Raw genomic sequence first — 12,758 nt, forward strand, 5'->3', positions numbered from 1 at the left:
TAAGCTTGAAACTACTATTTAGGAAAAATACCACTGTTCGTATTCTGCATAAATACCAAAAATTATAATACAAACTGCAACTGCATCTACCTGTGTTGTTCGACAAAAAGTTTGGATATCAATTTTTATTTATATAGAATCCTTTTAAAAAAAATCTGGTGCTTCTACAGAATTGTAACCAAAAAAAAAAAAAAACAAACGAAAATCTGAATTAAGGTGGATTCTAAAAAACATTCTGTTTAAATTCTGTAGGAATGCCAAAACCGTTTTAGTTTTCTCTTCTTTTCAATACGTCTTCGATTATCAAAGTAACGTAGAGACGAGAAACATTGTCTGACAGTTTTACAGAAATAAGAACAAGAGACAAAAATAGGTATAGGAGGATTTCAATATTTACAGAATCAGTCCCCAATATTGACTGAGAATCTTAAATCACGGAAATAGCCGAAGCATTTTCTAATTTGAAAGTCACCAAAAGTATGTGAAATGACAGCCGACATTAAGCATACGAAAGGTTAGATTAGAATTTAAAAAAAAAAAAAATTATTTAGCATATAAAGTTGAAAAAAGTCCTTTTAAAAAAAAAAAAAAAAAGAAAGAACAAAAGAAGATTCGGTCATTTCCAGGACTGACTCCCTAAGTACTGAAATCCTCTGGATATCCATTCATTAAAAATGTATCAAATACTTTTTAAAAAAGCTAATTAATAATTTTTTATCAGAAAAAAAAACTTTTTCTTTTTTTTTTTTAACATACATAAAAAATAATTTTTAATAAATTGCAATTCATTTTTTCTAGTCTTTAGTAATAGTTATTTGTTTTTATTTATTTTTTTAAGCAATGAACAATTTGAAAATGATCGGTTTTGTTACATCTGCTTGTGTTATTTATAGGTTACCATGGAAACCCTTCTTTTTTAGTGACACAGACAGACAGCACTGTTAAGCTATAGTCGACAAATCGATTTTTTTAAATATCGTTTTAAGCAAACACAATATCACGCACTTAATTGATATGTCGAAAATAGTAATGTATTAAAAAATTACGAACATTCACCGAGTAGAACAACTGCTATTGTGTTTTAGTTAAAAAAAATAATAAAGGTTAAAATTTTACTTTAAAGTCAGTCTCACGTTTGTATCGAATATATATATATATATATATATATATATATATATATATATATATTTCTAGATTTCCGTGTGCTAAAAACGAATCTGCTAACCGTTTCTGTCGTAGAGAAATAGTTTTAATGATATGAATAAATCCCTTTTTTCAAAAAGGGGATGATCCATGGCCTACTTATATATAAGTAGGCCATGGATGATCACATTTCCATGTAAATTTAATTTAAAATGAGCACCCACTTTCTGGCCATCTAGTGAGAGAGCATATTTTTGTTTGTTTACCGGTTGTGACCGCCAAATTTATGGAGTGTTTTTGATCTTCGTAACAGCCTGTCTTTAAAAATCTACCAAAAATCAGGTGATTACCTAATCAATATAAAATTTTCACCAAATGATAAGTAACGAATGCACTTTATATCTGGGTAACTTTTTTTCATATTCGTTGTGTAAATATATTTTGGGGACTTCATACCCCTCCCCTTTCTTATTTGTCTCCTGTTCGACCTCTTAAAGTCCCAGCGATCGATTAAGCACACACTTATTTTGTGGTAGGAGGGTGAACGAGTGTAGAAAAAAAATAATAATTTCACAGGGTGCCTTCGATATCGAAGATTGAAATTCGAAATTTGAATGTGTTTATTTTTTTATCTTTTGTGTTTTGAAGTGCGTGATTTGTTGCGGGCCAGGATATAAATATCCGAACTCGCTACAAAAAAAAAAAAAAATGTTCGAACAGATTCATTGAATATGTTATCAATAATTATCTATCAGATGAGGATAAAAAAAAAAGTTTTTTTACGAAAATGCTAAAATAGGCATACGTTTAAGTCTTTAAAAATAAATTAAAATTTTTATTTTAGAATGTGTAAACTTTCCACGTACCAGAATGCTTCAAAGAATCGATACAAAAAAAAAAAATTAAAAAAAACAAGGTGTGAAATTATAAGTATTAATTGTATCTGCATATTACGTTTTTTGTTTTTTCTTCAAGCTACGGTAGCCCGTTACGGTTTACAAAAAGTTGTTATCTCCCATTTTGAAAATTAATTATAACTATGAAGGCATGGATTTCCGTAGGTGATGATTGTGACATCCCAACAAGTTGCATTCCACAGAAGGTTACTAAAAACGGCCCTTTAAGGGCCACTAAATTCTAATGAAAGTCTTTGTCAACTTGATTTATGCAATAAAGAACTGGGGAAAATACAGTATGATCTAGTTTATGGAAAAAGAGTGTGGCTCATTTGTTATTATTAATTAGAAAATAAGAAAGGAAAAATGATTTTTATCATGAAATCAAAAACTAACTAAAAGTGATATTAAAACTGAGAAATATAATGCCAAAAATTTATGTTTGATGTAAAAATATAAAAGCAGCAATTTTCTTTACTTTTAATTTAGGAATTTTAGGAAAAGTTTAAAGCTTGATCGATCAATTATTATGAAGAAAAACATTATAAAGTTAAAAATAACATATTTCACCATAAATGCCGTTTGTAATTATAATTTAATTCAATTATTTTAAAAAAAAATTATTTGCCTGTCTATTGACATTAAAATTCATGAAAATGCTTAAATATTTAGACGCGACTGGGTTCCCATACCTAAAATCCAAGATGTTGGCGGTAAGCAGATGGTTTCTAAAATGTCTCAGATCATGCTAAATAATTGAATTATTTGAATTTATTTAAATATAAGTTAATTATATTCTCATATTCTTATAACTAATCATAGTAAATTTTATTTAGGCATAAAAAAGTTAGCTTAATTGATTTGAACACCTTTAAAAAAAAATGTTTTATTTACACTTGGCAAAAACTGAGTCAAATGCTTTTTTTTTTTAAATTTAAAACTTAAAATTCTATTAAAAATGATAGAAAAGTATTATTCTGCTTTTAACATATTAAACTTCAAGGTTTTATCCTTCTGGTAAAACCAAAAGTTGTTCAGTAATTCCTTATGTTATTTTTTATTTTATTATTATTACTATTTCACCCCAAACAAGGCACATTGCTACTTTGATGTAATGGCCTACTATCAGGGACTTAAGTTGCAGGGGTACTATGTAGAGAGTTTAGCAGCAAGATGTCTGTTCACATTACACTTGAACTTCTGCATGTCAGTACAGTTGGGGAAGCAGGAAACCAGAGGAGAATTCCAACATCTAGCAAAGTCCAGCAGTTTTGGAGAAGAAGCTATTAGAGTAGAAGGCATTCCTACATCTAGGGATCTTTGTGTAGGGGTGGGACTTTGCTGATTGTCGGGTTTCTCTGGGTTATTTTCGTTGAGGGGACACAAGGGCTTGTAGTTTGTCAGAGCATCCACCATTGGGTCAGGAGCTGAAGCTTAGATGACGGTTTGGGACCTATCAAGTTAGCGACTCTCTTTTAGACCTTGTCCAGGAGCGAGAGACTAGTAGCAAATGCACCAGCCCAAATGTGGCAGCAGTACTCCATACATGGGCGAATGATGGCTTTGTTGAGGTACAGGATACTTTCAGGTGTAAGTAACTTTCTAGCACATTAGAGAGAGTCCACCTTCTTCGCAGCAGCCTTGGCAATGATCTCGATGTGTCTATTCCAACTCATGTTTCCTGTGAACATTAAGCCAAGGAGCTTGAACGAAGTACTTTCAGGTAATGTATCTTTAGCTGTTGGTGGTTGGTAAGGTTTCATGTAATTATTAAAGGAAACGAGCTTTATCTTGGCAGCGTTGAACGTTACCATCCATTTTTGGCTCCATTCTACTACAGACAGGTCTTCCTCTAGGGTTTCCACCATTACTTTAGATATGTGCTCATTAGTTTTACCTATGTGCCTGCTATAGCGCGTGGTGTCGTCAGCAAATATACCCATCTCAGAGACAATTTTATCAGGCAAGTGATTTATGAATATCAGAAACAACAAAAGTCCAAAGATCGATCCGTAAGGTACACCTGCATTTATATCAAATGTTTTGGATGTACACCCATCGAGGACAACCTGGATTCTTCTTTCATTTAAAAAGAATTTAATTATCCTAAGCATTCGTCCAGTAATACTATAGGATTTTATTTTCATGAAAAGACTATTATGCCATACCCTGTCAAAAGCCTTAGATATATCTAGGACTACTGCCCTCACCTCCCCTGCCTTATCCAGTGCTTGGTATAAAAGTTCAGAGATTAGTTAGAATATCTGCAGTAGGACAGGCTTGCTTAAATCGATATTGGTGGTCAGACAGAAGTTTAGCAGCTGTAAGGTGGTGGGCTAGAGCTTGATTAATTAAGGACTCAAATATTTTGGCAAAAAGAGGAAGGAGGCTAATTGGGCAATAATTTAATGGGTCAGTTCTTTCGCCAGCCATGTAATTCTATATGTTATCAGTGGTGACCATTTCTATATGTGCAAGCGCGCACATATTTTTGCCTCAAACAAGTCGTTTTCCATATATTACAGAACAGAAATGGTACAGAAATGGCCACCACTGATAACATATAGAATTACATGTCTTAATATCTGGAAAACTACTTGTTTTTCACCTATTTTTGAATTGTTTGCCAACGATTACTATGCTATGTGAGAAGGCAGTTTGTTATGCGAGTGCACATTTCACGGCCTTTGTGTCTGTTACCGCGCATAGTGTAAACGAAGGCTGCGAAATGGCGAAAAATAGTCCCAGGGTTCATGGGTCAGTACCATGCAGATGGTAAATTTGCAATGGAAATGGTTACCATATTCTACTATTGTGAGACAGGCCTTAAAGTAAAATACCAAAAGAAGTCTATTAGCTATAGACAACAAATATTGCAGCCATGACACAGGTAATTTAAAATATTCCTTTCGGACTAATGTCCCCTGTTATTGCCTATTTTATAATATCTAAGAAAAATGCGTTTTTACCAAATTTTCCCTAAACGTTACTTTTAATTACTTTTAACTAGAAATAAATTTCTACTTGATGATTTTTCGTAATTTTTGGATATATTACTATTTTCAGCATAACAATTAAGCATGTAATATTGGTTTTGCTTAAAACAGCATATTTTTTTTAAAAATCGATCTGTTGACTGTATTTTAACAAGCACGAAAAATAGCCGTACTTTTATTTATTTTGTCGATAAAAAAATATTTAATTTACAAAACCACTGCAATTTATGGTGTATTTATGAATCTGTGAATTCCACAAAGTCATTCGGGTGCGACTGGTAGATGACGGCAATAACCAAAAACAGCCAGGTGAACCTTATTAAAAAAAAAACACACAAATTGTTATAACCACTACCTTCTTCCCATGTTGAGAATCGCGACGAGCACAGAAATTCATTAAGTAATACATTGGAAAAAAAAAAGAATGTCTTAATATCCAGAAAACTATTTGCCGACTATTTTCGGTTCTTCCCGTCATCTGCTGGGTATGCCCGAGTAACTTTGTGGAAGTTACGGGTTTATAAATGCAGAAGTACCCTATTCTATTAGATAAACCAAAAGTATGAGGAAAATACTGGAACCTATTTGGGGATACACCGCCTGTAAGAATGTCATTTTATTGGTTATTGAAATTGACATAATTATTGTAACATAATTTTAAAATTAAAATGAAATTATTGTTGAAAAATTTAATTATAATAAAATGAAAAGAAAAAAAAAAACTAGTAGTGTCAAACCGTCCTCTTGTCGATACAACGCACGAAAGTCTTTTTTCTTTTCTTCTCTCAACTTGCAACAAATCCTCATGGATTCGATATTATCTTCCACCGTTCTCGCTCTCGTTCTAATCTGCCCAACAAAAGCTCCACTCAACCCTGCTTTAGAATTCATCCCATTTAACAGTTACTAATTGTGCACATATGCAAATTAATGACGCACGTTCACCAATGAGCGACCTTCAAAATTATGCTTGTTTTTTCTTTTCTACATTTTCTGCTGGCATTTTAGAGGCTAAGCAAACACGAGATTGTTTGTGAGATTTCTATTACAATTATTGTCTAATTATTTTATAATTGAATAAAATAAAATAAGCATCGAGTTCGCTTTAAAGCCAAATTCCAACACAATTTTACGAAAAACGAATATTTTACTTGTTTGAAATTTATAATTTAAATATATTTCGGAGTCAAACTCCATCCTCAGTATTTTGTTTTTCTTTTATTTTCTTCTTTCCATGCTATAAAATTGGAGGAAGAAAAGTCAGTAATAAAGATTCGTGCGTTGTCTCTCAGCGATTGTATTTTGAAATGTCGGAAACGGTGCGTTGGCGATGCAAGATTAACGTCAGGGATGTAAGTTCCATAAAGAAACGTTGATTTAATTTGAATAAAATAAAATACGCATCAAGTGTGTTTGAAAGCCAAATTACAACCCAATTTTATGAAAATAAACTATAACAGAACTCACACCCTTTGATGTTAATCTCGCATTGCCAACACACCGTTCCCGACATTTCAAAATACAACCGCTGAGAGACAATGCGCGGAACTTTATTTCTGACTTTTCTTCCTCCAACTTTACAACATGGCAATAAAAAATAAGAAACAAGATACTGAGGATGGAGTTTGACAATATCATTTGTTTGCTTCTGTATTTAATAAAGATCATTTGATGAAAAAATTCTGTATTTAATAAAAATCATTTGATGAAAAAATTCTGGATTTAATAAAAATCATTTGATGAAAAAATTCTGGATTTAATAAAAATCATTTGATGAAAAAATTCTGTGTTTAATAAAAATCATTTAATAAAAAATGTTGTTTTCTAATATTGTTTCAATTTGATATTATGTCAATTTCAATCTTGTTTCATTTTAATTTTTAAATTCTCTTACAATAATTGTGTCAATTTCAATAGTTAATCAAATGATATTCTTACAGGTGGTGTACCTCCAAATATGGCCCCATTATTTCCTTCATATTTTGGTTTATCTAAACTGCAAGAGGGCCCCCAATTTATTGTCGAATACCCTGTTTAGTGCACGATTTTATATCGAATGGAGAGGGAGGAGGTCACTTCACTTTGTAAAGTAGAAAGAATTTAACTCTAGTTTTACTTTCAGCAACCTTGTATCTCTCGTTTCCTCCCTATTTCATCCTTTAGTTCTCACATTCCATGAGTGATGTTTCTGACAAAGGGACAGAATTGGATCAGCTGTTGTCTTGAGTGGGTGGTATATAGAGATTTTCAATCATCTCATAGTATCTGTAATCATTCAACTCTTGATAAAACCGCAGTTTAATGGCCTGAACATAATGCTATTAAAAAAAAAATTATGTACAAGCAATGAATATTGCTTTATCTTGCTGTTTTGACAGTAACCCGGATATAAGAGACTAATATAAGAAACCCCGGGTATAAGAGAGATTTTCTCTGATCCCAAATTAGACTACAGTGTAACCCGGATATAATGCAGTTTATGGACTGTGCTGAAATATTAACCTCATTGGGTATAAATCATTCCTAACATATGGAGGGCTTTTAAAAAAAAAAAAAAAAAAAACTATTCTGTATTTTCACCTAACAATTAAATAAACAAAAGATACCATAAAAATTGAATTTAACTCATCTTATCACGGTTCATATTCTGCATCAGTATGAATATTAATGAGTTAAAATCCATTTAGTGTTACGCTTGTAAAAGAACACGCTTGAAATGTGTACTTATTCTAAAATAATCACATAAAACGTGCCGTTTTCGTACAAATGGAAGTTAACGATTATTTCAACATTACAACACTAAAGAGATTCTAATTCTAAATGGTTAAATGGCAACAAGATAAAACGATATTTATCGCCTGTACATCTCTTTTATTGCATTATGTCCAGGCCACTAAACTGTGTATTTACCCAACTCTCAATCCAACTAATTAACTTTTATTCTTAAGTGGCTTTTAGCCTTGCTAAGTGGTGACCGATTAGTTAAAAAAAAAAAGGTACTTATGCAGTTATGTTACCATGCTATTTTTTAAATGGTATTTTCAAGTTCACAATATCTTTTTTTATTAAATTATTCGGTGGAAGTACAGAATAATTACAAAACACCCTCCCCATGTTAAGAATAGTTTTCAAAATGTTATTTCAGCACGGTAACATAAGTGCCAAAAAAAAAAAGTGCTTTATTACAAAATGGACACTGAAGCATTTTTGGAAGAATCAGTGCTATTTTTTTTTTTTTTAAGTTGTTTCATTCTATTGTCTGACATTGGTTTCCCTGATTCCTTTTTAGTAACAGGTGCTCACAGCGCATGCAAATTTAGAAAACTATTTTTAACATGGAGAGGGTGTGTAGTTTTATGAACATTTGCTTTGCTTGAATTAAAGTTTGAGTTTGTTCATTGATCTTAATAAAGTCTAAAATGGCTGGCGACAGCTTCCACAAATAAATTTAGATTTTACTTTAAAAAAAAAAAAAAAAAAATCACTAGATGAATTTGCATAATTTTTTATTTGGGGCTGGGGGTACTGTCTTTTCTTTTAACCTAACAAGTAAGTACATAAAGATTTTGTGTTATTTCTTTTTATAAGCAGTATTACATGAATAGGATTTGATCTGGAAAATCATTATTTGTATGAAATCTTGAGTACTTATTATTTTTATATTGTATTTTACCATTTTATTCTTCGTGAAAATAAATCTCATTGGAACTATTTTAAAAGTCAGTTTATTTTTTAGGGAATAACCTATATCCTCCTATGTTCCCCCGCCCCCATAAGGAAATATTCGCAATTGTTTCTACTTGCCCTGTGGGATTTTTTGTAAAACAAAATCTTTTCCCGGATATTTTTAACTGTACTGAAGAAAAAAAATTGTGATTTTTAAAAAAAAAAAAAAAAAAAAAAAAAAAATATGGAACAAATATTATCAAAGGCAAGATAAGTTACTCTTCTACCTACCTGAATAACTTTATTTGTTTTAACTTATTTTAAAGCTTTTATTTTGGTTCAAAACAAACCCGTGTTTACTCTGTTCAGTCTCTAAAAAAAAAAAAAAAAAAAACATGGCTGCCATAAGCATTGCACGAGAATTTTTGGTAATCACTTAAAAAAATCGAAAATTAAACAAACTTAGAACATTACTTTTTTTGCATGATTGATGACATTGTATGCATTTCTAAATAAAGGGTATTTAGCATTAGTTCACATTTTTGTTAATAAAAACAGTATGTAAATTCATAGTAGTTACTTGCTCTCTAATGCAAATATTAAGTAGCATACTTTTTTTTTTTTCTACTAAATTTCAAATATTTTTCATCATGCTAGCAGTAGAAGCTACATAAAAATCAAAATTGATATATTCAGGTGTTGTACCAACATTACTCAAGAAATGAGTACAAACTAGTCTATTTATAAAATTATCAATTGTAATTTTTTTGTTTTAAAACTTTGTTTCTTAACACATGAGGATTTGCTGAAAATTTTTTTTAGGTCGGTTTAAATGGCTTTCTATTTGACAGTTTAAATGCTTTGAAGTCTATATGAAATTATTGGGATTAATTTTACCCTGGGAAAAAGTTCCATTCTTGCACGTGAGAATGCAGTAACATATGATGAAAGCTGGTTTGCGAGAAGGAACATGGCAAGTGTGTAAAATATTTAAAGCAATTTTACTGGGTGAAAAAAATGGATGATACAAGAAAAAGTTAATTGTGCAAAAAAGATTTGCGAAAAATGTGCTTCGTAAGAACTTGTCTGACTTATTTGAATAACAGGTGACACGTGTGCGTCCCTCAATTCTGGCTCCTTGTAAATTGCATCTCCGGTTTGTTGTCGCAAATAGTCTTCAGTTCTAGTCAGTAATGGTGGGAAGGAGGCTGGGTCTCAGTGACTGCAGTCTTGGGCATGTGTCACCTAGCCTCAGCTGCATCCTGCTGCAGGACCCAAAAAAGGGAGGGTGAAAAAGAGAGAGCACATTCATGCGAGTGTTTTTATAAGCCACCTCATGTGTGACCCCTGAAGCAGCAGAGACCAAAAATTCTGCCAGCTGAAAGGGTTAATGAAATGACTCCTCAATGAGGAAGAAGCGAGGAGAGGGGAGCATAAATTCTAGTATAATGGGTTGGGCAAAAGTTAATGTGTGTGTGTTTTTTTTTTTTGTTTTTTTTTGTTGTTTTTTTAATTCATGGGAAACCTCAACATCAAGTTAAGAAACATAAGACTTTGTGCAGTTCATTTTCCATGTTCAATTTGGAAATCTTGAATATTTACAATATTCTGGTTACCAAACATCAATCTTGTTCAACTATGGTTTACATTTGTCAATCATCTTTTTGGTCGGCCAAAGCAAGGAGAATCTCTCACTAAAATAATTTCCTTTTCAAAATCCAGCAAACCATTTCTGGCACATGGCATATATGTGTATGCTGATTTATGCAGATTTTTCTGTAGATTTTTTTTTCCCTATTTTGTAGTAAAAAAAAAAAGTGGGGGCATCAGATGTCGATTGATTTTTATATTTCGAGCCTGAAATACAAACAAAAATGTAAGAAGTTTTCTGCTCAGAGGCTTATTACATACTAGCGTCAACATACTCGTCTCGTCAAATACAGGATTTGAAGAATAGGATATAAAATGATGTTTAGTAGGCTGAAAAGATGATGTTCAAAAAACGAACAAACTGTTTTGGCCAACCCAATTTATGTTTTTGGCCCCTCCCTCCCCGACAAGGAGGGATTAGGCCTAATAATTCACTTCCGTTCATCTGTTTGCACTTTTCTCAATAACCACGCCTTGGATTTTTAAAAAAAATTTGCACAAACATTAGTCATGGTGAAAGTAAATTTTTCACTCATGGTGAGGAACACCACATGCTCAGCTTGTTTTTTTGATTTTTAACAAAAGATTAAAATGGTTGACGTGTTTGCAAAGAAACCAAAATGCATTGCATTCTGGTGGATTTAGTCTCATAAATTTTTTTTTTTTTTTTTAATTGCTTTAAATACTTTACACTATTGCATTTTTTTTTTTAATAAATAATTCATTAATTTATATAAATAAAACGGATGTATGTATATGTGAAAATATTTAACTGATAAAATCTTAAACTACTCGTTACATAACACTGAAATAATTAGAAAATAGTAATCATACACCCAGGATGATTTATAGAGTTAAATTTTTGTTTGGATGGATAAATAATACAGAAATATATTGGCAAGTTGGAATGAAAACTGTTCATTTCGACTTGCCGGTATATTTCTATTGCTTTGGCACATGCACAAATTTATACATAGCTTGAAGTGGTTTAATTTAAAATTTTTCTTATCTATCTTTCAATAGCTACATCAATAGGAGACTCAACTGGAGCGCTAAATGTTTTGGTTTCGATTCTAGCTGATAGTACCCAAGTCATTTTTTCTAATTTTTGAAATTGGTACTATATATTAGGTACAATATAATATTTAATAGAGAATTGGCTGTGTAATAATAAATATGAAATTTGCATGAATTATTACGTATTCAAGCATATTTTATAACTGCACAAGGCTGCCCCTTTCCCCGTGAGTAGTAAATAATGTGTAAGTTACGCAGAGACGAAAAACACACATGCACAGACACATCATTTTATTAATGTAGAAATAGAGATTATAAAAATTTACTCTTTTTGTAATTGTCCATATTTTCTTTTTAATTCAGATTCATGAAATGCCACTTGGAACATCCTTCAAGGTCGCCATTGGACGAGATGAAGTGTGAACCAGAATGTTCATCCAATTCTGGTTCTAAATTTTGACTGTTCCCCACCTCTAATTAATTTTCTTTTTCCTTCAAAATGTGATTCTGCTTTAAAATCAAGAAACTTTGACACTAGATAGCAATTAGAAAAGTATTAATTTTCTTTATAAATGTTCATAGATTTTTTTTTAATGATAAAAATAAATGTGATTTTTTTTTTTTTTTTTTTTTTTTAGCAATTAAAATGGATAAATATTTTTGGTCATTTAAAATTTTCTAAAAAATATCCTCAAAATATGTCCTGCTTCATGATAATATTTTCTTTTATTTTATCCTTTAATCCTCACATTTTATGAGCAATGTTTCTGACAAAGGGAGAAGAATTGCTGTTTGTTTGGTTAGAATCTATCCATATAACATTTATCATTGGTTAGTTTTTAACTTTTTTTTAGCTTCTTACATCAAGTGGCTTCGTACCTTGTCTGGAGCGATTTCAATTATAAAAATGCTCATTGAACGTATCAGTATATTTAGTGTAGATATTTACATTTATCATCATACTATCATGTAAATGTTAATAACCAATATGATTAAAATATTAAACTATTTTTTGAGAGAGGACACAATGAAATATTAATTCATTTTTTGACACTTAAAAACAATTAATTTTTTACACAAGATATTTAAAAATATTTATGTATTTCTGAAAGAAAATATTTGAAAATGTTCATTTATTTTTGATAATAGACACTTTAGAATAGTAATTTATTTTGGACAGATAACACCATAAATATTAATTTTTGAACAGGTGACACTTTAAAATATTTATTTTGAATGAAGGAGATTTTAAAACATTGTTTTATTTTACATAAAAACACAACCATTAATTTATTTGGGACAAAAGTTTGTTCTTTTTTGAATGACGCCAGACAATTTTTAAATAGATAAAAAAAAAAAAAAAGTGAATTAATTTTTGTAAATTTGTCTC

The 12,758-nt window shown here is 30.9% G+C and overlaps 1 protein-coding gene across 1 annotated transcript in view; it reads left to right on the forward strand.

Annotated features, from left to right (window-relative positions):
* The window catches only part of LOC145252617 (phosphoribosyl pyrophosphate synthase-associated protein 2-like), a 105,499-nt gene that overhangs the window by 587 nt on the left and 92,154 nt on the right, over positions 1-12,758 (forward strand). The window lies entirely within an intron of this gene.

Source organism: Euprymna scolopes, chromosome 29 (assembly GCF_053919585.1).
Source record: "Euprymna scolopes isolate OS-2025 chromosome 29, ASM5391958v1, whole genome shotgun sequence".
Classification (NCBI taxonomy): Eukaryota; Metazoa; Mollusca; class Cephalopoda; order Sepiida; family Sepiolidae; genus Euprymna; species Euprymna scolopes.